The sequence below is a fragment of the Neoarius graeffei genome, chromosome 23, assembly GCF_027579695.1.
Source record: "Neoarius graeffei isolate fNeoGra1 chromosome 23, fNeoGra1.pri, whole genome shotgun sequence".
Lineage (NCBI taxonomy): Eukaryota > Metazoa > Chordata > Actinopteri > Siluriformes > Ariidae > Neoarius > Neoarius graeffei.
In genome coordinates, this window is record NC_083591.1 from 25,900,649 (window position 1) to 25,926,789 (window position 26,141).

Consider the following 26,141-nt stretch of genomic DNA (forward strand, 5'->3'; position numbering starts at 1 on the left):
ATACCAAATCCGTTGAGATTTTTTTTCATTTATTGAGGGGGGTTGGGGTACGTTCTTTAGTGATACTCAAGTGTAATTCATTCCTATGACGATGTTACATGTTTACATTTTCGCTATCTTTAGTCTCGCTAAGTCTCGTGGTAGAATACGTGTTATCTACAATGTAATTGGCCAAAACATCGATGGCGAGAGCATGATAGCCAATCATAACAGTTCTTACAAAAGAGAGGACTGACAAGCTTTTGTCTTTGGCCAAAAAGCTGAAGAAGAAGTCGAAATGATCAAATGAAAATGAGAAGTGACTGTGAACTATAAATAATTGTATAAAGTGTACACAGACATTATCCCAGAAACTTAGCATTCGTTTGATTTAATACATTGAACATGTATATGATAGTCAGTAAATCTGAATTAATGCTGACAGTTTTGCAAACTTAAATATTTCAAAAGACTTTTTGAAGAAATCATATGCAACTAATGAGGACATAGGGAGAAAAGGTCAGTCACCCTAAGAAATTTTATTTAATATATGAACATTTTGATAATTAATAGAACTTAAGTTTAATGTGAATTTAGTTTGTCATTTTTGTTGATCATGAATTATAACCATACCCTTGAATGTAGAATGTGATTTTATTTTGAATTCAAACAATACTCCTATTGATTTGAAACATATTTTCATATAAATATATAAAAAAGCCAACAGATATTTTTTATCTACTACAGCTCAGATTGCAGGAAAAGTGGTTTGTAAGGCCTTATTTTTCAAAATTCCCCCCATTGGCTTCGGTTGCCTTTGGCGCCCTCACATACCTTTATCTTGTTTTCTGCTTTTTTGATGACCACCCACTCTCATCCCTGAGTGAGTCTGTCACCCTTATGTCCAACTTGTGTTCTTTTGGTTTCATTGCTTTAAATTAATTTATACTTCAAACTGTACTGGATTAAATCAAGATTTAACGTTATTTCCTCCAGAAGCTTTGAATTTGAGTGAGTCTAACTCTTAAAATCAGATATCAGGTTGGGTTATAACAACACATGCACTATTGTGGGGCATTGGAGAGTTTATATACAGTGGTATGCAAAAGTTTGGGCACCCCTGGTGAAAATTGCTGTTACTGTGAACAGTTAAGCAAGTTGAAGATTAAATGATCTCCAAAAGGCATAAAGTTAAAGATGACTCATTCCCTTTATATTTTAAGCAAAAACATTTTTTTATTTTCATCTTTTACATTTTCAAAATGACAAAAAAGGAAAAGGGCCCGAAGCAAAAGTTTGGGCACCCTGCATGGTTAGTACCTAGTAACACCCACTTTGGCAAGTATCACAGCTTGTAAACACTTCCAGTTCTTACTGTACCTGGGGGATTTTCACACATTCGTCCTTGCAAAAGGCTTCCAGTTCTACAAGTTTCTTGGGCTGTCTTGCATGCACTGCTCTTTTGAGATCTATCCACAGATTTTCAATGATGTTTAGGTCAGGGGACTGTGAGGGCCATGGCAAAACCTTCAGCTTGTGCCTCGAGGTATTCCATTGCAGATTTTGAGGTGTGTTTTGGATCATTGTCTTATTGTAGGACCCATCCTCTTTTTAACTTCAACTTTTTTACAGATGGTGTGATGTTTGCTTCCAGAATTTGCTGGTATTTATTCGAATCTATGCTTCCCTCGACCAATGAAATGTGCCCTGTGCTACTGGCTGCAACACAACCCCAAAGCATGATTGATCCACACCCATGCTTCAGAGTTGGAGAGGTGTTCTTTTCCTGGAATGTGGCACCCTTTTATCTCCAAACATACCTTTGCACACTGTGGCCAAAAAGTTCTATTTTGATTTCATCAGTCCACAGGACTTGTTTCCAAAATGCATCAGGCTTATTTAGATGTTCATTTGCAAACTTCAGACGCTGAATTTTGTGGCTAGGATGCAGGAAAGGTTTTCTTCTGATGACTTTCCCATGAAGGTCATATTTGTTCAGGTGTTGCTGCATAGTAGAAAAGTGCACCACTACTCCAGGGTCTGCTAAATCTTTCTGAAGGTCTTTTGCAGTCAAACAAGGTTTTTTATTTGCCTTTCTCGTAATCCAACGAGCAGTTCTTTCAGAAAGTTTTCTTCATCTTTCAGACCTCACCTTGATCGCCACTGTTTCTGTTAACTGCCATTTCTTAACATTACAATCTGAGGAAACAGCTACCTGAAAACACTTTGCTACATTCTTGTAGCCTTCTCCTGCTTTGTGAGCATCAATTATTTTATTATTCAGAATGTGAGGGAGTTGCTTAGAGGAGCCCATGGCTGTTGATTTTAGGGACAAGTTTGAGGAGTCAGAGAATTTATACAGCTTTGAAATCTGCATCATCTGACCTTTCCTAATAACGAATTTGAACAAGCCCCAGCTCAATAAGCTAATTAAGGTCTGGAACCTTGGTAAAGGTTGCCTGAGAATTCAAATGTATTGGGGTGCCCAAACTTTCGCATGGTGTTCCTTTTCTTTTTTCCACTCTCCAATTGTACAAAAAATAATAATACACAAATCTTGCAGAAAACACTGAAAAGAAATGTGTCGTCTTTACCTTTATGCCTTTTGGTGATCAGTTCATCTTCTGCTCACTTAACTATTCACAGTAACAGACATTTTCAGTAAGGGTGCCCAAACTTTTGCATGCCACTGTAGTTTATGGGGCATTGTTGTAGTTAAAGTTTGAGTTTTATTGAAAAGTATAAATCATTAAAGCATAATTATTATCATAACTATATCTGCTTTCTGATAAACTTTGCTAACCACTTTCCTTTCGTGGAACTAGAAAATACATAGTAACAGGGCTTTTCCCAGAAAAAAAAAAAAAACATCAGAGTAGTGCTACTGAGGCAGAGCCCAGCCTGTAAGGGTGCCAAAGGCTGCTAAGGGGGTCTGGGGGCATGCTACCCCAGAAAAATTTGAAATTAGAGACTTCAAAAATGGTGTATGCTAGTGGCATCTAGGGCTGATTTAGGCACAATTCAACATTATTAAATTTGCTGTTTTTTACCTTGTCAAATATGCAAGGGGCAAAATTTAAAGGGCAAAATTAGATTTGAAATGAAAACACTTCATAGCACGCCTCTTCATTTTCCAATTCCAGGATACCAGGAACAGAATCAAGGTCAAATCATGCAAGAATGCCATCTAGCAACCAATGCCTAGAACGTGGTTTTATGTATGGTTGTGAATGGCAGTCTATGCATGCAGCAAAACCCTTTATTTTCACTTTTGGGTCGAGTACCAGGATAGTCTAGACCAGGATAGTCTAGAACTATTCAATTAGTTCGTAATGGGGGCCAGTTCATGAAAATTATCCCAAATGAGGGGCCTGAGAAATCCCGCTTGAAACATGAGCAATCACATGAACAGATACAGTAAAGTACAACAACAAAGGAGTTCTTTTACACACACACACACACACACACACACACACACACACACACACACACACACACACACACAAAATATACACTATTTTGTAACTGCCTAACAATCAGTGCATTTTATTGTTTTAAGACAAAGGCCCAAGCCTTTCTATATTCAAATGGCATATTAGGAAATCAGTCCAGATGAACCATATCGCATTTAGAAATTCACTCATTTTAGCTAAGACTTAATTGCATACAACTGTACCAACAAAAAGACAAGTGCGTAGTATGGTATGATCCAGAGGAAAATATTACTGCTTACAACAGTCTTGTCTTTATCTCACAGAAATAAATAAGATCTTACTGAATTCTGAACTGTTTCTCCTAAAATCCATTTGGGAGCAAAAGAATAGCAGATGAGTAGCAAAGAGAGAGAGAGAAAGAGCGAGTTCAATGTAAGAGCTGATTTGTTTTTGAAAGACAAAGATAAGACTGTTGTAAGAAGCAAGGTTTTCTTCTGGGGAATTATAGGACAACATAGTGAAGTGCTTATCAAGGCATAGTAATTCTATTAAAATTGCATCAGACATTTCAAAAATCAGCCAATATTTGCCATCTAATGAGAGAAATGACATTTTTTTTTAGATTTAGCAAGAACAGTGAAGTCAGGTCAATACATGGTCAGGGCAATACGCATACAGTGGTGCAGATTCTGAGCAGTGAGGTATGCACAATTATTAGTTTTAATGCCATTCATGTGTGAGAATGACGATTTGCATGTGTAAGTACTGCCAAACATTGTGAGGATAAAAAGAGCAAGACCCCTTGAATGAGGAAATTTCTCATGGCTGACATCACGAGTCCAAAACGTTTCAGAACCTGCCAGCTGTAATGACTGTCGCAGGTCATCTGATGACTGAATGTCAAAGAGTTCGAGTTGTAAAGACGTTTCATTTAATGACATTACCAGCTCCTTTGCTTTCATTGCAAACTCTCCATCAACATTCACACAGAAAGGGTACTTCTCTGTCCATTCAGTGGTGAATTGCCTGTTTTCTGCCTCAACTTTTTGCTTTTTAAAGTAGAAAGAAACATTTTGTCTAAGTAACATGCTAACAGGGTGGCACGGTGGTGTAGTGGTTAGCGCTGTCGCCTCACAGCAAGAAGGTCCTGGGTTCGAGCCCCGGGGCCGGCGAGGGCCTTTCTGTGTGGAGTTTGCATGTTCTCCCCGTGGGTTTCCTTTGGGTGCTCCGGTTTCCCCCACAGTCCAAAGACATGCAGGTTAGGTTAACTGGTGACTCTAAATTGACCGTGAATGTGAATGGTTGTCTGTGTCTATGTGCCAGCCCTGTGATGACCTGGCGACTTGTCCAGGGTGTACCCCGCCTTTCGCCCGTTCTCCAGCTTGCCTGCGACCCTGTAGAACAGGATAAAGCGGCTAGAGATGATGATGATGAACATGCGAACAGGACCATAGTTAGAAGAGCGGAGACACAAGTCTGGACTTTTTTTTTTTTACACTATTTAAAGGGCCGGTACAAATTGCCTCATGGGCCAGACCCAGCCCAAGGGCCAGCAATTGAATAGCCCAGGTCTAGACCTATATATTACAATATGTTCCTATTTCTGTTAGGACTGGGACTGTTTTGGCCTCTAGAGGCCGCTGTTATGTTTATCTTGTCATGGTTGTTTTGGCCTCTAGAGGCCGCCACTGTGTTTTGTGTTTGTCTTGATTGCCTGTTTCCTGCCCCGCCCTGTTCCTTAATGAGTTTGTGTATAAATACCCCTCTGTTTGTTCCCCTAATCATGGAGTCTTTATGTTATGTTGTCTAGTGCTAGTTTCCTCTGTCCCACATATCTTGCCTGTGCCCTTGTGTTTTTGATGTTTTTGCTTTTTTTGGACTTTGCATTTTTGATCTTCTGAGCGTTCTGCATTTTTGCCTTTCCTTTTGTTTTTTGGGACTTTGAACCTTTGGATATTTTTATTTTTGGTCATCTTCTGAGCTTTTGGATTTTCTTTTTGTTTTTTCCATTGGATTGTATATATTGTAAATAAACTGTTTTTTGATACTCTACCTATGCCTCATGCCTCTGCACTTGAGTCATCTCCCTGGTGGCCTAGTGGGGGTTTGCTGGATTATCACACCAGTGACCCAGGTTCGAATCACAGCAAAACCCTAACAATTTCTATAGTTACTACTCATTTTCAGAGGGAAATGGAAGATATTTAGGTGCGGAAAGTACTCTGCATTGTTCAATTTATGGTACTGATTTTTTTTTTTTGGGTGGGCAAGTGACAGCATGGCGCTGATGCTGCACAGCGCGGCAGACTGCCACATATCCGTACTTTGGGGAAAGCCCTGAGTAATAAAAAAAGTTATGGCCAGGACAACTGAAAAATCTTGTTGCTTGTCCAACTGGACAAGTGGATTAAAAAGTTAATGTCAAGCCCTGAACACATAAATCTGATGGCTCCAATTCCCACTGGAGCCATGGCAAAAGAGTTCTGTAAATGTTACTAGGTTGTCAGATTGCTTCATGTCCCAGGGTTCCCTCATGTCTGTGTTACCTTCTGGTTCTAACTTTTATTTATGTTGTCATAGCCTTGCCGGAGTCCCTGCTTACACTCAGTGCAAAATGTATACTGTTCTTAACCATTAGGTGACACCGGGTATACCCAACAACCTGTGTTCTCTCTCTCTGTCTGTCTGTCTGTCTGTCAAGTTACATGTCAATCCTGAGACACCAGTGAGCCTTACCTCTTCTGCTCTTTTGAGTCTGGTTCCTATCAAGGTTTCTTTCTCATGTCATCTGAGGGAGTTTTTCCTTGCCACTGTTGCTACAGGCTTGCTCATCTGGGATAAATTTATTTTGGATAAAATTAGCTGTGTTTAAAGCCTTTATTTTTCTAAAAAGCTGCTTGTAGAATGAATAATGTTCTTAACCATTAGGTGACAACAGACAGACCCAACAACCTGTGCTTTCTCTCCATCTTTCTCGGTCTCTGTCAAGTTACATGTCAATTCTGAGATACCAGTGATTCTGGCCTCTTCTGCTCTATGGACCTGCCTGATCCATACTGGTGCCCTACATCTGGCTGGAGTTCTCATCACATCATGCCTGTGGAGGATGGCCCCAAATGGACAGTCCAAAGATGCACTTCAAAGATGGCTCTGGACACTTATTTTGCTACAATGGTTTAGGATGGTGGTTCCTGAACTACAGCCCACCATGTCATTTTGGGTGGCCCCCCCAAAACATTTGTGCGATATATTGCATTCAGGCTGCGCGGGAGCCATACACCGTTCAGTTATAACCTACTTAATTTCCCTCATTCGTTCTCTATGGCAATTCTTAACAATATAAATGTCATATGTTCTTTGGCCAGTGGTAGTAGTTTTGGCACAGTTTACCATTGAAAACTGAATGAAATGTAAACATTTCACTTGAAATTACACATTTTGTCCTCTGCTGGTTACTATATTAAAACAGACCATTTAGCACTATATCAATTGTTCACACACTCAGACTCATACCTCAGTCTTGCGCCTCAAGAATATGGTCACCGAGTTTAACATTTCTCTTGATAATTTTTAGTTCAAATTCAAAGAAGAATCGTAAATGAAAAATTGAGCATGAGAGTAGGGATTTCAACAGACAATGGGCTAATTATTTTTTTGTTCAGTGCAAGGACAAGGTAATTTGTTTGACATGTAAAGGAATCCATTGCGGTTTTCAAGGATTACAACTTGTGCAGACATTTTGATACAAAGCACAAAGATAACGACAAGTAGAAGGACAAGTGCAAACAGACAAGATACAAAAACTAAGTGGTGAGTTATCTACACAGCAGAACTCATTTAGAAGGCAAAACCAGCAGAACCAGGCATGTCTACAGGCCAGCTTTTGTGTGGCGACGATGATAGCCAAGAGTGGAAAGGCCTTCATGAAGAGGAGTTCATAAAACAATGTATAACTGCAATCATTGAGGAGATATGCCCAGAGGAAAAAAAAGGCAACCTGTGTTCTGCGAGTTTATCAGCAAGTACAAGAGAATTGAAGAGATGGGAGCCAGCATTCACAATCAGTTGCAAGAGAAATCTAAAAACTTTGCTTTTTTTCTCGCTTGCACTTGACGAACACAACGGCATTAAGGACACCCCACAGCTGTTGATTTTTATCTGTGGAGTAGAGAACACCATTTTTTTAGCTGTCCAAGGAGCCTGCTGCACCGCAAAGCCTCAAAAGCACAACAACTGGCAGAAACATTTTTAACAGGGTTTGTCAAACAATGGGGGACTTGGGACTTGACTGGTCAAATCTAGCGAGCATAACAACGGACAGTGCACTGGCCATAGCTGGCTCTACAAGGCAGGGTTCCCACTGGCGCTCGTCACAGACGAACATAATCCATCAATGACGAAGAGAAAATTACTAGCAGTCGTCACAGTGACGAATGTACAACCCTGATTCCAAAAAAGTTGGGACAAAGTACAAATTGTAAATAAAAATGGAATGCAATAATTTACAAATCTCAAAAACTGATATTGTACTCACAATAGAACATAGACAACATATCAAATGTCGAAAGTGAGACATTTTGAAATTTCATGCCAAATATTGGCTCATTTGAAATTTCATGACAGCAACACATCTCAAAAAAGTTGGGACGGGGCAATAAGAGGCTGGAAAAGTTAAAGGTACAAAAAAGGAACAGCTGGAGGACCAAATTGCAACTCATTAGGTCAATTGGCAATAGGTCATTAACATGACTGGGTATAAAAAGAGCATCTTGGAGTGGCAGCGGCTCTCAGAAGTAAAGATGGGAAGAGGATCACCAATCCCCCCAATTCTGCGCCGACAAATAGTGGAGCAATATCAGAAAGGAGTTCGACCAAGGCCGGATTAACTATATGGGCCTGCGGCACAGTGCCCAGGGGCACTAACCACTCACAGCCAGTGGGGGGGCACCACATGACAGAAACTTTAAAAATATTTTTCGTGAATGTTTGTACACTTAAAATGGTTATACACTTGACATTGTTAAATAGTCATATATAATTCATTATGAAACACTAATTTCATAAGCACAACAACAATAATCATAATTCTGAGCAAGAGTGGCCTATGTGACCATTAACCCCCCTTTCCTCAACCTGTCATTTGAGCCAGTCCACCTACGGTGAAATGCATCAATTTTTTAAAAACCGCGGTGGAAATGAAAAATGGACAGACATCAATTGAGTGGTTGTGCGAAGAGAAAATTAAAAAAAGAGAAAGACTCCAGGCGTGTAGCTGCAATAAAAAATGTTCCAGTGTTAGATCGTTTTTTTATAAAAACATCGACAACTGCTGTCACTACCAGCGCTGAAGCCGGGGAGGAGGATATGTGCGAAGCCACTTTAAGCCAGGTAGAGATCAGTTCACACCATGGTGACGAGAAGGAAGACGAGGTTGTTATGGATGTCAACCCAGCGCAGCCGACGCCAGTAGAACACTTGTCTATTTCAACTGATCCTGCTCTATGGGGAGAACATGTCTAGGTTCATACAGAACAGATACTCTTTGAATTGATACACATATGTACATTGTACATCTGAATATGCCGTACTGGATGTTATTTTAATTTATATTTCGAATTGAGACATTTGAATATGTTGCCTAGATTGATGCTATTTTAATTGATACACATTTTGAATTGACACATTTGAATATGCTGTATTGTATATAGATGGATGCTGTTTAAATTGCTGATGCTGTTTGAATTGATACACATTTTGAATTGAGACATTTGAATATGGATAGAATAGAGTATGGATGCTTTGAAGGTTTTTATTGAGACACAAATATATGCTGCTCATTTTTGAATAAGACATTTCAATATGCCTACATGCATATCGTTGGTTGTTTTCAGTGAATTTGATGGGCTGATGTAGCCTACTTAATACATTTTCAATGAGGAAGAATTACCTTGTTTATGTGTACTATTGTTTATGTATATGCTACTATTTTTGACAGCAAAGGGCAAGGTTTGTGTGTGCAGGAGGTTACTGAACGCGTGCGCGCAGGGTGGTGGTGGGGCACTTGAGGTATAGTGCCCAGGGGCACCGCATTGGCTTAATACGGCACCGAGTTCGACGGTGTAAAATTGCAAAGAGTTTGAACATATCATCATCTACATTGCATAATATCATCAAAAGATTCAGAGAATCTGGAAGAATCTCTGTGCATAAGAGTCAAGGCCGGAAAACCATACTGGGTGCCCGTGATCTTCGGGCCCTTAGATGGCACTGCATCACATACAGGCATGCTTCTGTATTGGAAATCACAAAATGGCCTCAGGAATATTTCCAGAGAACATTATCTGTGAACACAATTCACCGTGCCATCTGCCATTGCCAGCTAAAACTCTATAGTTCAAAGAAGAAGCCGTATCTAAACATGATCCAGAAGCGCAGACGTCTTCTCTGGGCCAAGGCTCATTTAAAATGGACTGTGGCAAAGTGGAAAACTGTTCTGTGGTCAGATGAATCAAAATTTGAAGTTCTTTATGGAAATCAGGGACGCCGTGTCATTCGGACTAAAGAGGAGAAGGACGACCCGAGTTTTTATCAGCGCTCAGTTCAGAAGCCTGCATCTCTGATGGTATGGGGTTGCATTAGTGCTTGTGGCATGGGCAGCTTACACATCTGGAAAGACACCATCAATGCTGAAAGGTATATCCAGGTTCTAAAGCAACATATGCTCCCATCCAGACGACGTCTCTTTCAGGGAAGACCTTGCATTTTCCAACATGACAATGCCAAACCACATACTGCATCAATTACAGCATCATGGCTGCATAGAAGAAGGGTCCGGGTACTGAACTGGCCAGTCTGCAGTCCAGATTTTTCACCCATAGAAAACATTTGGCGCATCATAAAATGGAAGATATGACAAAAAAGACCTAAGACAGTTGAGCAACTAGAATCCTACATTAGACAAGAATGGGTTAACATTCCTATCCCTAAACTTGAGCAACTTGTCTCCTCAGTCCCCAGATGTTTACAGACTGTTGTAAAGAGAAAAGGGGATGTCTCACAGTGCTAAACATGGCCTTGTCCCAACTTTTCTGAGATGTGTTGTCATGAAATTTAAAATCATCTAATTTTTCTCTTTAAATGATACATTTTCTCAGTTTAAACATTTGATATGTCATCTATGTTCTATTCTGAATAAAATGTGGAATTTTGAAACTTCCACATCATTGTATTCCGTTTTTATTTACAATTTGTACTTTGTCCCAACTTTTTTGGAATCGGGGTTGTATGTCATCATTATCATAGGTCATCTTTTATAGAAATCCCCTTCACAAATCCCTCCATTTGCTGAAATCTAACCCCAGTAAAGAGACGGCAGGAAGAGTCTAAACAATGAGCACGTGCTTGTGACCAGTAACTACATGTAATGACCAAATGAGCGCCAAGCTTGTGACCAATCACAGTGTGTCTTAATCAGCCTGGTGTGGTGGTGTAATTATCTCTGCATGAACCAAACAATGGTGCAGTCTAAGCTGGCAATATTTTTTGGAGCAAGCTTCTTTAAGCACTGAAAATGAAGCACTGAAATAGCCACGGGGGAGGCACACTCAGAGCCCCTACCACCCCCGAGCACATCGGACAGTGTCAGTAATACAGGAGTCAGTTAAAAAAAAAAAAACATGGCAAAGTGAAAGTGCTGTCAGCCAGCAAGCAACCTAAGGGAGCTACATTTCAGGGCTATAGCCCCTGGGTATTTTTGCCCTCAAAAAAAGTAAGAGATTAAGAGAAAGCAACTGACTTGGATGTCATCTGAGATTTTGAATGTTGTAATATAATAATGTAGGTTAGAATTTGTGTCTTTGTGGTCCTAAAGGAGAGATATGTGAGTGAGAAATGATATATTTTTATTAAACTGATGAATAATTTTACTAGTGACTTTAAGTCAATTGACATGTGCCTCAGTTTCCTGAGACATTATGGGTGTTGATGATAATAAGAATGAGACAGAAACTGAAGTGAATGACATGAATTTAAAAAGAGCAGTGTCAAAATCAATAATAAAGATGTCATAATCTTTGAACGTGTGTGGGTGATAATATTACATTGTAAAACTAGAGACGACCTCGCCAACCAAGGGATGTTAATCTCCCTTAAAAAAATACAAGCCTCAGGAAAACTGGACTTTGCCCCCAGTCTGTTCAATAGCTAGAATAGAAACGGCCCTGTGCCTAACTGATGTATGATGTGAAACACTATGTCATTCTGTATTCAGTTTGCAAATTGATGGGAAAATCAGATTCTTTCAGTGTTGTTTGTTCCTAGACTCTTCTTGACTCTATTCAATTGTAAATCAAGTTTTGTGTTGAAGTAAAGGCTAAAGGGAGTCCTAATATCTCTTTTGAATAATTCCATGCTAAAATAACATGAAATAAGCTCAAACTAAAGAGGTTTATTTTAGCTTGATGGTGCACAGGGTGCCCAAAATCAAGTCTTTCTTAGACGCTGGAATGGAGCCCAAATTTTATATGCAATGGAGAGGCTTGGCTGTATCTGTACAAATATTTGAATTATGCCAGTCTGGTTGGTATAAACCTGTATTAAGTCCACTTTGATAAGTCAGTAACTAAGAAAAAATACAGACTATAAAAAAAGTGAAGAACACTTCTTTGACTTTATTTTTCAAGGAAAAAGTGGAGAATATTTTTCAGAACCCAGGGGGAACCCTGACAAGGGGACTAATTGGTCACAGTCGCAGGGAATATGAATGAGTGAGGATATGCGAGGCCATATCCTCATAAAGGGTGCATAAAGTGTAGTGTAGTGATTAGCACTGTTACCTCACAGCAAGCAGGTTCTGGGTTCAAGCCCAGCGGCCGACGGGGGCCTTTCTGTGTGGAGTCTGCATGTTCTCCCCATGCCTGCATGGGTTTTCTCCAGGTGCTCTGGTTTCCCCCACAGTTCACCCACATGTGGTTAAGTTAACATGAGGCGGCCTTAGGCTGAGGTGCCCTTGAGTGAGGCACCTAACCCCCAGCTGCTTCCCAAATGCTGTAGCGTGGCTGCCCGCTGCTCTGGGTATGTGTGTGTGTGTGTGTGTGTGTGTGTGTGTGTGTGTGTGTGTGTGTGTGTGTGTGTGTGTGTGTTCATTGCTCACATGTGTCTTCACTGCTTCAGATGGGTTAAATGCAAAGAGGAATTTCACAAGTGTACGTGTCATGAATAAAGTTCTTCTTCTTCAAAGTCATTGTCTTATTCACCAGCAAGCCCTGTGCTGCAAAGTGCTTAAGTGGGACTCTGTCATGAAAGTCATGGTGGCATGTGTGAACTTCATCCACATGAATGGACTCAACCATTGGCAGTTCTAAGAATTTCTCTCGGAGCTTGAGTGTGATTACGGAGATGTACTGTACCACACTGAAATCCGATGGCTAAGTTGTGGTAGAGTTTTGAAGCACTTCCTGTTGCTTCCTGAGATTGACGTGTTTCTCCAGTCAAAAGGCAGAACCCTTATGGAGCCGTCAGACCCAGAGTGGAAATGGCACCTTGTCTTCCTAACTGACATGAAAAAATGTCTCAATGGCCTGAATCTGCAATGACAAGGCAAGAAAAAAAACTTATCTGTGACGTATACTCCCATATTAACCCTCTGGAGTCGAGAACTTCGCCAGCAAAGCTCGACAGGTTTAGAATGAGTAGGTCATGTATTTAGATAAATATCTTTGCGTGTTTTTCCATCATACAAGCATGATAAACATATTGACAAACTTTACACTTTCTTATGTGCCCACTGCCAAATGATATAGTTTTTAAATTACCTAAATTAGATAAAGCATAAAACTTGTCACCTTACTCAGTCACACCGGAGTCGAAGTGCTGAGCTCCCTCTTATGTATTCATAAAAGACTATTCACATGGTAATGGCATGATAATCACTTTCGCTCTTTCGGTTTCGATTAGTTTCTCTTTCTCAGTGGGAACACCCACCATAAATAGGATAAAATCTGTTAACCATAGTTCAGGCTATTTGGAAGTGAAACTTGTTGAGAGATGGCACAAGTTTCATTCATTTATCTGTTATTTTTCTTAAAGTACAATCATGACATACATACTACATATACTGTTGTAGCTGAACTTGTGCTGAATACAAAAAAGTCATATGACTTTGAAAATACTGCTTAGATTTGTTGAAATTGACAAAATCGGAGCATGCCAAAATCATTAGAGTGCCAGAAAATACCCTCAGACCCCAGAGGGTTAAGGCATTGCAAGTCAAACTGCAGCTGTTTCTACGGCAGATGCATGAGGAAAACTTCACTCATCTTGCTACAATGCAGACTGTAGCTACGTACGACCCACAGGTGCCATTCCCTGTCTCAAAGTGCTTGGAGGCACTTTAAATGCTGAAGACCGTGTTTGAGGTGAGATTCCATGAGCTACATGTCAACGTGAAAGACATTAGTCTCTTTCAGAATCCATTTGTGGTAGACATCTATGAGACCCCACTATCTGTTCAGCTTGAGTTGGCTGACTTGCAAAATTTAGACATACAGATGCATTCGAGTCCAGCAGTTTGACTGACTTATGCTGCCCTAGCCAGTGACATTTATCCGAATATTAAAATGCACGGCATCAAGATGTGCACACTCTTTGGCAGCACTTACATCTGCAAGCAAACACTCTCAAGGATTAAAGTTCTGAAGGGCCAGAGAAGAATAAGACTCGCTGATGAACATTTCCACCATTTATTGAGATTGGCTGTGACCAGGATGGAACCTGACCATCAACCTCCTTGTCAGAAAGAAGAAAGCCCACAATTCACACCAAGATATACTGACAGCATTAGTGCTAATGGTCTGCCAATGGTAATATCTATTAATTAATAAGATTTCTATTCAGAACTCATATTTGTGGGACTTTAAATTATTTTTAGCCTATTGTTTCTTCACTTGTTGAACTGTTCATACAAAGACTGCAGAGTTCACACTGCACAGTTCTCACCAGGAGGTGAGAGAAATTTAGACTGAGCAATTCTGTCATTTCAGGTGGCTTTTTTAATAAAACACTGATTGCAAAATTGTGGGGGGAGGGGGGGCATGACCAAGTGTCAGTTTGTGAATGGAGGGCGGGGTTGGGGAAGGTGAGTACCCAAGTCATTACATCTGTTGCCAATTAATGTGTGTGTTTGTTGCAGTGATGGTGGAACATAAAAGGAGGGGGAGAGCAGAGAAGAGAGCCCCTGGGACCAGAACACGACTCTGTGTGTGTGTGTTAGAGTGAGCAAGTGAAGTTGAAAAGCTTAAATAAACGTGTGTGTGAACGTCATCTCCCACCTGCTGTGCTTCTGTACTCTACCCACATCAGGGAAAGTGTTACAAAAATGTCTGAATAAAATGTTGGAATTGAAACAAGTTTTGTTATATTTATGAATTAATTAGATTTCTATTCAGAACTCATATTTTTGGGACTTTTAAATTATTTTTATTGTTTGTTCACTCCTTGAACTGCTCATGTAAAGACTGCAGAGTTCACACGACAGTTCTCACCAGGAGCTGAGGGAAAGTTTGGTTGACTGTTTTTCACATTTTAGATGGCTTCATCAGCTCTCTGTAAAACATGGATTGCAAAATGTTTGAATAAAATGTTGTATTTGTTGGAATGCTGAAACAAGTTGTGTTTTTTATTTACTTCTCCATTTCCTTATTAGGCTACATTTTATACTGACAATATGACATTAATGGTAAGAATAAGAATGGTATCAGATTGCAATAGCCCTTGACTAAATCATTAAATGTAATGGGTTAATACTGAACAAAGTAGACCTACTGTTGTCCATAATACAATTTACTGTTTGCTACTGACATACTGCAGCCCTCCCAAAGAGTTAGGCAGAGTGATTCGGCCTATCTAAGAAAAAGTTTGGGGACCACTGGTTTAGGACTACAATTGTCATGATACCTTTAATGCCACAGTGGTCATGAACAGTCTTGCACTCAAGTCTCCATCAATGAACAGTTGATAACTTAAACAAAATAGACTTTATACTAAAACTAGAATGGATTTCCTGGTTACACAATTGTACTTCATGACTAAACAGGACACAGTTATAGAAGAAAGTTATTTATAATCACACTATCTGTTATCACCCAAATGAGAACAGGTTCCCTTTCGATGGTTTCTTCATGTCATCTGAGGGAGTTTTTCAAGTCAGTTTATTTGTTTCATGCTTTTAAAGGAATAATCCGGAGTGATATGCTTTCTAGGTCTATTTTCGCATTATTGGGAGTGCATACGTCGAGTTGCTACCACAATCATGTCAATCGGATGTGTTTTGAGACAGTTCGTTTTCTGCGATTTCAACCGGAAAGCGCTAGCATGGCAGTGCGAGGGGCATGTCTTTTTGCCAATACAAAACGCTAGTTTTAAAACCATTGCAAAGCTCAAAACAACATGACAGTTCTGTGGTAGTGAGTAGAGGGTTCCTACAAACAAAACGAAGTGTCCCTAGCTCTGCAAGTGCACGGACAGAGTGTGTAGAAGAGTAAATACAAAGCCAGTACCTACACACTCTGTCCGTGCACTTGCAGAGCTGGGGACACGAGTGTGTAGGTACTGACTGAGCAATTTTTCCAGAGGTAAAAGTATTTTCCTCAAAAATACTTAATTTTGCTCGATTTTGAGTTTAGAGAGTAAAATTTGGAGTTGAAATGGGAGCAAAATTACAGAGTAATTGTGTAACAGAGTAGGCTGTGGCTCTGAACTGAATAAAATAGTAATTTCAAGACACTGAAGAGAGTCAAATACAAAATAAAGTCAAATGCCAGATAAATGAAACTGTTGTAAAAAGCAATTTTAGAACTGTTGGAATGTGGGAGAAAAAAAAATTACCTTACCAATTTTGACGAACAGTTTTGATCACTTGACCTGATGGGATTAAGAGATGGCAGTGGGAGGGGTATTCACTCTTCTCACTGAATGGAATTTTTTTTATTCTTCTCATTGAATACCCCTCCCACTGCCAACCCTTTATCCCAAAACAACAGGACATAAATTTTGTGATGGCCAGTTAGTTGTCCAAATAAACTTGACTTGACTTTTCACCTTGATGGAGAACAGCTTTCACTGCAGGAGTGTTACTTAGTGCCTCAAACCTCCCAAAGAAGTTATTGAGTTTATTTCGGAAGTCCGTGTCATCATCACACTCGGGAGGGGCTATCCTGTAGTTTGTGATAGCCCGTATGCCTTTCCACATATTCCTGGTGTTGGTGGTGTCGTGGAAAAAGTCCTGGATTTTTTTACTATGAGCACGCTTTGCTAATCTGACGGCACAGTTCAAATTAGCTCTTGCTGTTCTCAGTGCCTTCTTGTCAGTAGACTTGAAGGCTAAGTTCCATGCCTTTAGCATTTTGCGTACTTCATAAATCATCCAGGGCTTTTGGTTGGCCCGGGTGGTGATGCTCTTTATGTTGCTGACGTCAAATGAGCAGATGTCAGTTTTTGTGCTTGATACATTCTTAAGACTGAACAGAATCACCTCAAATGATCAAAACAGTTCTTCACAATGGGTAATGTTTTTTCACACATGCCAACACAGTTCCAAAACTGCCTTTTACAATGTCTTCATTTATTTATTTTTTTAAGTACAGTCATGACACGCATACTGCACAGATATTTTTGTAGCTGAACTTGTGCTGAATACAAAAAAAGTCATATGACTTTGAAAATGCTGTTTAGATTTGTTGAAATTGATGAAAAAATCAGACTCTGACAAAATCATTTGTGCCAGAAAATACCCTCAGACCCCAGAGGGTTAAATAAGACCTGAGCCAGGAGAGGGCCATTCCCTTCAACATTTTCTAGTCGATCAAGGAAAATGGTATGATCAATGGCATCAAAGGCCGCACTAAGGTCAAGCAAGAAGGGAGACACAGTCCTGATCAGAGGCCAAGAGTAGGTTGTTTTCTATTTTAACCAGTGCTTTCTCTGTGCTATGATGGTCTAAATCCTGACTGATACATTTCATGGATGTTATTCCTATTTAGATATAAACATAACTGCTGTGCCAAAGCTCTTCTATGATCTTGGAAATAAAGGGGACGTTTGATATTGGCCTATATTTGGACAGCTGACAGAGGTCAAGGTCAGGTTTTTTTAAATCAGGGGTTTGATAACTGCTAATTTCAAGGATTTGGGTACATAGACAATTCTAAGGGAAGAACTGATTATTTTTAGATGATGTTCAATTGCTTCTGCTATTATCTGTTTGAAGAGTCATGTAGGTAGTGGCTCTAGTACAAAAGTTGAAGATTTTGATGTGGAAATTAATAAAGTTAGTTCAATTTCTCTAAGGGGAGTAAAACATTCTAGTTGCTGATCTGACACATTGTTAACTACAGGGTTACTGTAGTTAGTAGTTAGCCTTAAGTTAGTAGTAGCCTTAAGCCTGTAGTTAGTAGTTAGCCTTAAGTTAGTAGTTTGGATTTTTGTCGGATATTTTCAATTTTGTCATTGAAAAAATTCATTAAGTCATTGCTGCTACAGGTGTGCGTGTGTCTATTGTGGCCTTTTTCCTAGTTAATTTTACTACAGTATGAAATAAGAATCTAGGATTATTTTTGTTATCCTCGATTAGGGTGGAGAGATATGGTGATCAGCACCAAGGGCTTTTCTATACTTCAGGATGCTCTCCTTCCATGCAAATAGGAATACTACCAAAATACTCCCAACTGCTCCCCAGGCGCTGTTAGCATGGCTGCCCACTGCTCTGGGTCTGTGTGTGTGCTCATTGCTCACGTGTGTGTGCATGTGTGTGTTCACTGCTTCAGATGGGTTAAATGAAGAGAGGAAATTTCACAAGTGTGTGATGAATAAAGTTGTGCTTTCTTCTTTCTGTTTGATGCCATTTACGTTCTAATTTTCGAGTGGTCTGTTTTAAGGTGCATACGTAATCGTTATACCAAGGTGCCAGTTTTTTTTTTCCTCTCTAATCATTTTTCTTTTAAGTGTCGCTACATTATCTAAAGTACAACCACAGTTCCAAAAATGTTGGGATGCTGTGTAAACTATAAATAAAAAGAGAATGCAATAATTTGCAAATCATGGAAACCCTATATTTCATGGAAAATAGTACAAAGACAACATATCAAATGTTGAAACTGAGAAAATATTTTGGTTTTTGTAAAATATATGCTCATTTTAAATTTGATATCAGCAACACGTTTAAAAAAAATTGGGACAGGGACATGTTTACCACTGTGTTGCATCACCTCTACTTTTATCAACACTCCGTCAATGTTTGGGAACTGAGGAGACCAATTGCTGTAGTTTTGAAAGAGATATGTTGTCCCGTTCTTGCCTGATATACAATTTCACCTGCTCAACAGTTCAGGGTCTCTTTGTCTTATTTTGCACTTCATGATGCACCAAATGTTTAAAGATGCCCTGGGCATCTCCAGAACCAGTGCTCTGCGATGGAGGTGGGAGCTGTGGTCTGGTTCCCCGACACACCACAGACCGCCCTCAATAGGGCAGGAACGTATCACATACCGGTGAGTATTCTAGGGGATACATATTATGTGCAGCTGTAATCAAACCTCAATCCACCAAAGCCTGGTTCAAGGTGAGACACTGGGGAGAGTACAAGTGGTGAAAGTTTTGTGTGTACATGGGGATGTTCATGAATATCCACTAGTGTCCATCCCCATTATATTTCGGGGCCAAAAGCATAGTGTAGAGGCGGCAGTTGGACTGTGCCTCACCCACCTCACCCAGGCACAAGAATGTCAAGCCCGGCTGTACAACAGGGGCACGCACCTTAGAGAGTTCACACTGGGAGATAAAGTACTCCTATTATTGCTCAGTTCAAGCTCAAAATTGGTTGCCAAGTGGCAAGGGCCCTTTGAGGTCACATGGTGAATCAGGGACGTCAACTATGAGGCGAGGTGAACGGATAGGGGAAGAGCGCTACAAATATACCACCTCAACCTGTTAAAACATTGGAACGAGGGAGTCCCCATGGCATTGTCAGTTCCAGAGAGAGCAGAGCTGGGGCTGGAGGTAAAAATGAAAGTAACCACTCAAGCCATTCTGGTCCCCTGTGGAGACCACCTTTCACCAGCCCAACTCACAGAGGTTGCCAGGTTGCAAGAGGAATTTTCCCACGTGTTCTCGCCCCTTCCTGGCTGCACTCACCTCACAGAACACCACACTGAGATGCCCCAAGGGTGGTGGTGCGTAGCTGCCCATACCGCTTGCCCAAACACAAAAAAGCAGTGGCTTGGGATGAACTCAAGGCCATGCTCAAAATGGGAATAATCAAGAAGTCCCACAGTGACGGGAGCAGCCTGATGGTCCTGGTCCCCAAGACCGACAGGTCGGTCTGGTTCTGTGTGGACTATAGGAAAGCCAACGCGGTGTCTAAATTCAAAACGTATCCAATGCCTCACACTGATGAGTTGCCTGATCGATTAGGTGCTGCTCGCTTTGATTGAACGCTGGATTTGACAAAGGGATATTGACAGGTTCCCTTGACTCCTCTATCCCAAGAGAAAATGGCTTTTACCACACTATTTGGCATACACCAATTTGTCATGCTTCCTTTCGGGTTATTTGGGGCTCCCACTACATTCCAGCGGCTCATGGACAAAATCCTCTGCCTCCATGCCATGGTTTACATAGACGACATCATTATATCTAGCAATGGTTGGCCCCGGCACCTCGAACAGCTTAGGGCCGTCCTGGAGTCGCTGAGGTGTGCAGGCTTTACAACATCTCATTTCATCTCATTATCTCTAGCCGCTTTATCCTGTTCTACAGGGTCGCAGGCAAGCTAGAGCCTATCCCAGCTGACTACAGGCGAAAGGCAGGGTACACCCTGGACAAGTCGCCAGGTCATCACAGGGCTGACACATAGACACAGACAACCATTCACAATCACACCTACGGTCAATTTAGAGTCACCAGTTAACCTAACCTGCATGTCTTTGGACTGTGGGGGAAACCGGAGCACCCGGAGGAAACCCATGCGGACACAGGGAGAACATGCAAACTCTGCACAGAAAGGCCCTCGCCGGCCACGGGGCTCGAACCCGGACCTTCTTGCTGTGAGGCGACAGTGCTAACCACTACACCACCGTGCCGCCCCGGCTTTACAACAAACCTGAAAAAAAAGTATGTGATTGGGTGGGTGGAAGTATGGTATCTGGTTTCCACTTGGGTAATGGACAAGTGCGTCCTCAAATTGACGAGACTGCAGCAATTGTGGCCTGCCTGAGGCCCAAGACCAAAAGGGGGGTGAGACAGTTCTTGGGGCTGGCTGGCTACGATGGCAGGTTCATACCTAACTATTCGGACATCACCAGCCTCCTAACTGATCTCACAAAAAGGGAGCATCAGATCCGGTCCAGTAGATGGAGCAGTGCCAACAGGCCTTCACCAAGGTAAAAGCTGCACTGTGTGGGGGGCCATCCCTGGCTTCTCTCTGCCTTTTATTTTACAGACAGACACGTCAGACAGAGGGCTGGAGCCGTTTTGTCCCAGAAAGTGGAGGGCGAGGAACGTCTAGTGCTGTGTTATCAGCCGCAAGCCCTCAATCTGAGAAAGTAAGTACAGCATCATCGAGAAAGAGTGCCTGGCCATCAAGGGGGCAGTCCTCACCTTCAGGTACTACCTGCCTGGGTGCCCTTTCACCCTCTGTTCGGACCACGCACCACTTCAGTGGCTCCACCACATGAAAGATGCCAATGCGCGGATCACCCATTGGTATCTAGCCCTACAGCCTTTTAAATTTGAGGTGGTTCACAGGCCAGGGGCGCAGCTGGTGGTGGTAGACTTTATGTCCCGGGGGGGAGTCCGCTGCAGACCAGACAGCTCCCCAGCCTGAGTCAGGCAGTGGGGGTATGTGGCAGCGGGAGCGTGGTGAAGCATCAGTTTGTGAATCGAGGGCGGGGCCAGGGAAGTTGAGTGGCAAAGTCATTACACCTGTTGTCAATTAATGTTGTGTATGTGTCTAGAGAGAAAGTGAAGAGGCAAGGGCTCTCCCGCCCAGAGCACGCGTGTGTGTGTGTGTGTGTGTGTGTGTGTGTGTGTGTGTGTGTGTGTGTGTGTGAGAGAGAGAGAACAAGTGAATGAGTGGAGTAAAGCTGAAAAAAAGCAACAAAATAGCAAAAAATAAAGTCTGTGTTGACATTATTCCCCACCTGTACATGCTTCAGTATTCCTCCCACATCAGAGACTATAAAGAGCTCTTTTCCAAAATGCGATAAACGCCAAATTTAAAAAAACAGGTTTGTCACGCTATTCTGCTGTGTACTGAGACTATTCACTGATCCATTAATGTTTCATGCCAAATCGCTATATATCCTTGTTTATATGTGCTGCAAATTGTAGTTTCTCTCAAAACGTGATAGGCGCTACATCTGTTTTTTGGCTGAGTGCGACATTTCCTCTAGACCAATCAATCAGAGTTCGGTCAGCGTTCTACACTATCCCACATGGCGGCGCCCTGAAGCGAGGAGTTTTGTTTGCTTGTGTAGCTTCTTGAGCACAAATAACTTTTGCAAATAGTGGTTGTGAATACTTCTGATGGTTCTGAAGAACCTGCGAGACCTACACCTGCAGCCGGTTTCACTAAGTTAGACTATGACTTTAACTTAGACAGCGGGTATAGTCGGGCTTAGCATAGACGTCTAACAAATACTGTTGCACAAAGCAGTTAAGACTCCGACTATCTTAAGTCGTACTATGCTGCAAAGGATTGTGGGTATTTTAAGACTCTTTTCAAAACAAAAAAAAATGGCGGACAGTGGTCGTTCAGTGCCGTTTAGCCACTCGGAAAATCTGGCTATATTAGAGGAATTTAATTCCTACAAAGACGTTTTATTAGGCAAATTCAGCGAAGAATGTAGTAATAAGAAAAAAACATGAAGTGTGGGGAAAAAATAACGTCGTCTGTGAATAGCGTTAATCCATCTGCGAGAAGAGATGTTGCTGCCGTGCAGAAACGGAAACTGAAAGTAACCACCGAAATGGTCATCAACATTTATGGCGACGAGTTGCCCTTATTCTGGGGAGTGAAAGGAGAGAGGAGTAACCGGCTTTGCCAGACCCAGCAGCAACTCCCCTAGCAACGTTGAAGCTGAGGCTCCTTCACCCTCGGAGTTGTCATCACCCAGTACCTGCGCAGATGTGACACTACACGAAGAGCCTACCGATCAGGAGGAAATTACAGGTAGAGTCTTGTTTAAGTTATAAACGTTGTCAAGTGGGGTTTTATTGTCATTTCAGCATAAACAGTATGGGAGATTATGTTCCCACAGCACTGAGCTAAGCTACAGTTACCTTGCGATGGCGAAATAGCTATTACACTCGGTTGATACCAAGGTCTGTTACTAAATGATGGAACATAGGTTTGACCCATAGACTATACAGTCATTGGTTTGACCAACATAGATTTAAATTCTGCTACAGTAGGTAGTACACGTAAAGAAAGATGTTTGGAACAAGCTGACCTAAATACTATGTTGTGGTGTGACTACAGTTTCTAATAATGAAAACCTTGGTCTGATTTTTTAAGTTTCCTTGATCCCTGAACCGGTTGTGGAGGACTCCCAGACATCTGCCACCACCACCAGAACCACCACCATGGCCATGGTGCTTGGCAAGCAATACAACAACCTTCATCTGGAGGAGAAAAAACTCCTTCTGGAGATTGAGGTCTTGTAGCTCCAAAAGGAAAGACTGCAACTTAAATTGAAGAGACTCGCGCAGATGGAGTGATGTAGTAATGTGTGTGTGTGTGTGTGTGTGTGTGTGTGAGAGTGTATGAGAGAGAGAGAGATAAGTGATGAGTGGTGATGTAATTATATGCATAAATGAATTGATATATTTATATTATTTATATATATTTATAAGTAATAAAATGAATAAGCTGGCATTACACTGTTTGTTCTTTATTGAATACTTTATAGTTAGATTATAATAGCCTAAATTTGTGTATTACATACTTGCAATGTACTTCACTGCCTTAACATTTCAAGCTTTCTTAGACCCATATTAGACTGGGGGGAGGGTGTCTTACTTTTTAAGCCTAAAATTAGACTTAAAAAATTAGTCTTAACTTTTGTGAAACTGTCTTACTTGCATTAGACTGGTCTATAAAGAAACTTAAGACCAATCTTAACCCATAGACCAGTCTAAACTACTTTAGTGGAACCGGGTGCAGGTGGTAGAAGACGTTGTTTAAATAAAGATAACCATGAACGAGGGCAAACTAAGAAAATTCGCTATTCTGGTGGCAGGCTGATTCCCGCCGTTGGATGTAAACACACTGCTGCCAAAAACTTTTGCCATGCAGATAAATTAACACCCGATGACTGAGTCATGAAGTTTGAGAAGTTTTATGACAAACCTGCTAAGGTTGAACAGGACAGGTCTCTACTTCATCTGATGACGATAACAGAAGTTAAATGGCAGTCTCAAAAGGTCCAAACTTGACCAAGAGAGAGAAGCAGATAGAATTTGCATCATTCATTTTGCACCGTTGCAGAGCTCGAGTGTTCTATGACCTTTTAGGCAGAGTTGCTAAAGATTATGTAACAGTCTGCTTTGATATGATGCAAAACTTGATTCTTCCAAAAACTCCAATAGGGCAGGCTTATTACTCACATCAGCTGTATCTGTACTTATCTGGTGTTGTTAGACACCATGGAGAGAACAGTCACCAGAGAAAAGAGGACGTCCATCTCTACGTGTGGCAGGAAAATGAAAAGTAGCAAGGACAGCAATATGATTGCATCTGCTTCAAGGCTCGCCTTGAGGGTGAAATCCGTAAATCGAGGGGGCTTCGGCTGTTTAGCGACTCATGTTTTGGGCAAAACAAAAACCTGACTGTGGTGTCCATGCTCATGGAACTCAGACAGTTTTTTCCCCCAATCTTGGCATCGAGCACACCTTTCCAGTTAGAGGGCACAGTTATCTCCCAGCTGACCGTGTCTTTGGCAGGATTGAACAGAAAATCAGGAAAACTGACTCAATTCTGCTACCACAAGAATATCATACTCTCCTGCAGCAGTTTGGCAATGTTTACATTTATGGCACAGACTGGAAGGCATTTGATTATAGATCGGCCACAAGAGTGTGTGAAGACTCAGAGAAGTTTTAAGATCAGCAAAGCACGCATGCTTGACTTGAGTACCAACAAGGTTGGTTTCAAGACAGTGTACAATGGGGAGTACTGTTTCCACAGTGTGTTGAAATGGGGCAAGCGGTGGGCTGGCCTGAAACCTGCCATACTTCCAAAGCAGTCCACAGTGAAGGGCCCAAAGAAGCATGATGTGCTGGCCCTTCTGGAAGCAATAGGTGTGTCTGATGGAGTGAGGGCTTTTTTATAATGATGCATTATCTGAGGTGAATGAAAATGCATGACAGAGTGATGAGGATGCAGAGTAAATGCAGAAACACACACACACAACTTTGTGGTCCGGCAGAGTTGTCAAACATCCCCCTTACCTCTCTCAGGATGGTGCACACACACACACACACACACACATACAGGTTCAACACTTAACTGACTATTGAATGTATTATCAATGTTGATTATTGTTTTTAAATAGTGGTTTTGTCATGCTATTTAGGGTGGCACTTCAAAAGGTTTAAGATTTAAGAATGAATTTAAGATTGAGCACTAAGGTCATTTGTATGTGTGTTATTTTGAAGTTATTTGTTTTATGTAGCAGGTAATGGTGCTACTTTTACAGGTTCAACACGTTACTGAATAACTTGACTATTGACTGTATTTTTTTTATCAAAGTTAATAATTGTTTTTAAATAGTGTTTTTGTCATGCAGGGTGGCACTTTGAAAGGTCTTGAATTTAAGATTGAACACCAGGGTTATTATGTGCGTTATTTTGAAGTTATTTGTTATATGTAGCAGGCAGTGGTGCTGTTTTTACGGGTTTAACACTTTACTGAATAACTTGACTATTGAATGTATTTTTATCAATGTTGATTATTGTTATTTAATTAGTGGTTTTGTCATGCTATTTAAGGTGGCACTTTGAATGGATTGCATTTAAAAAATTGAACTAACTGGCCATTTATTTAGTTAGTTGTTTTCTGTGGTGGACAGTCTTAAAACGTAAGATTAAAAATAAATGAATGAATGCTATTTAAGTGCTTTTATAATTTATTTGATTTTATTATAAATTGTATGATGAAAGTTGGGGCGTCACGGTGGTGTAGTGGTTAGCGCTGTCGCCTCACAGCAAGAAGGTCTGGGTTCGAGCCCCGTGGCCGGCGAGGGCCCTTCTGTGCGGAGTTTGCATGTTCTCCCCGTGTCCGCGTGGGTTTCCTCTGGGTGCTCCGGTTTCTCCCAAAGACATGCAGGTTAGGTTAACTGGTGACTCTAAATTGACTGTAGGTGTGAATGTGAGTGTGAATGGTTGTCGGTGTCTACGTATGTGTCAGCCCTGTGATGACCTGGCGACTTGTCCAGGGTGTACCCCGCCTTTCGCCCGTAGTCAGCTGGGATAGGCTCCAGCTTGCCTGCAACCCTGTAGAACAGGATAAAGCGGCTAGAGATAATGAGATGAGATAATAAACTTTGGATTTATAATCAATAATGTTGTTAGATTTGTCAATTATTGTTGAAAATGTTCAGACTGAACCAACTATCTATTATAACAGGATAAATTTAATATTTGCAAAATTTATGGATCTGGGTAAATAAATGTCAT

General features: G+C 41.1%; 1 protein-coding gene across 3 annotated transcripts in view; it reads right to left on the reverse strand.

Moving 5' to 3' along the window:
* epc1b (enhancer of polycomb homolog 1 (Drosophila) b) overlaps positions 1–26,141 on the reverse strand; it is a 245,457-nt gene that overhangs the window by 181,750 nt on the left and 37,566 nt on the right. The window contains exon 2 of one of the 3 annotated variants that reach the window (XR_009651310.1): positions 26,126–26,141. This exon is cut by the window's right edge and continues 1,464 nt beyond it. The exons of the other annotated variants lie outside the window; for them this stretch is intronic. The gene's annotated coding sequence lies outside the window, so the exon portion shown is untranslated. Of the gene's footprint in view, positions 1–26,125 lie in introns of those variants that run through there. 3 annotated transcript variants of the gene reach the window in all.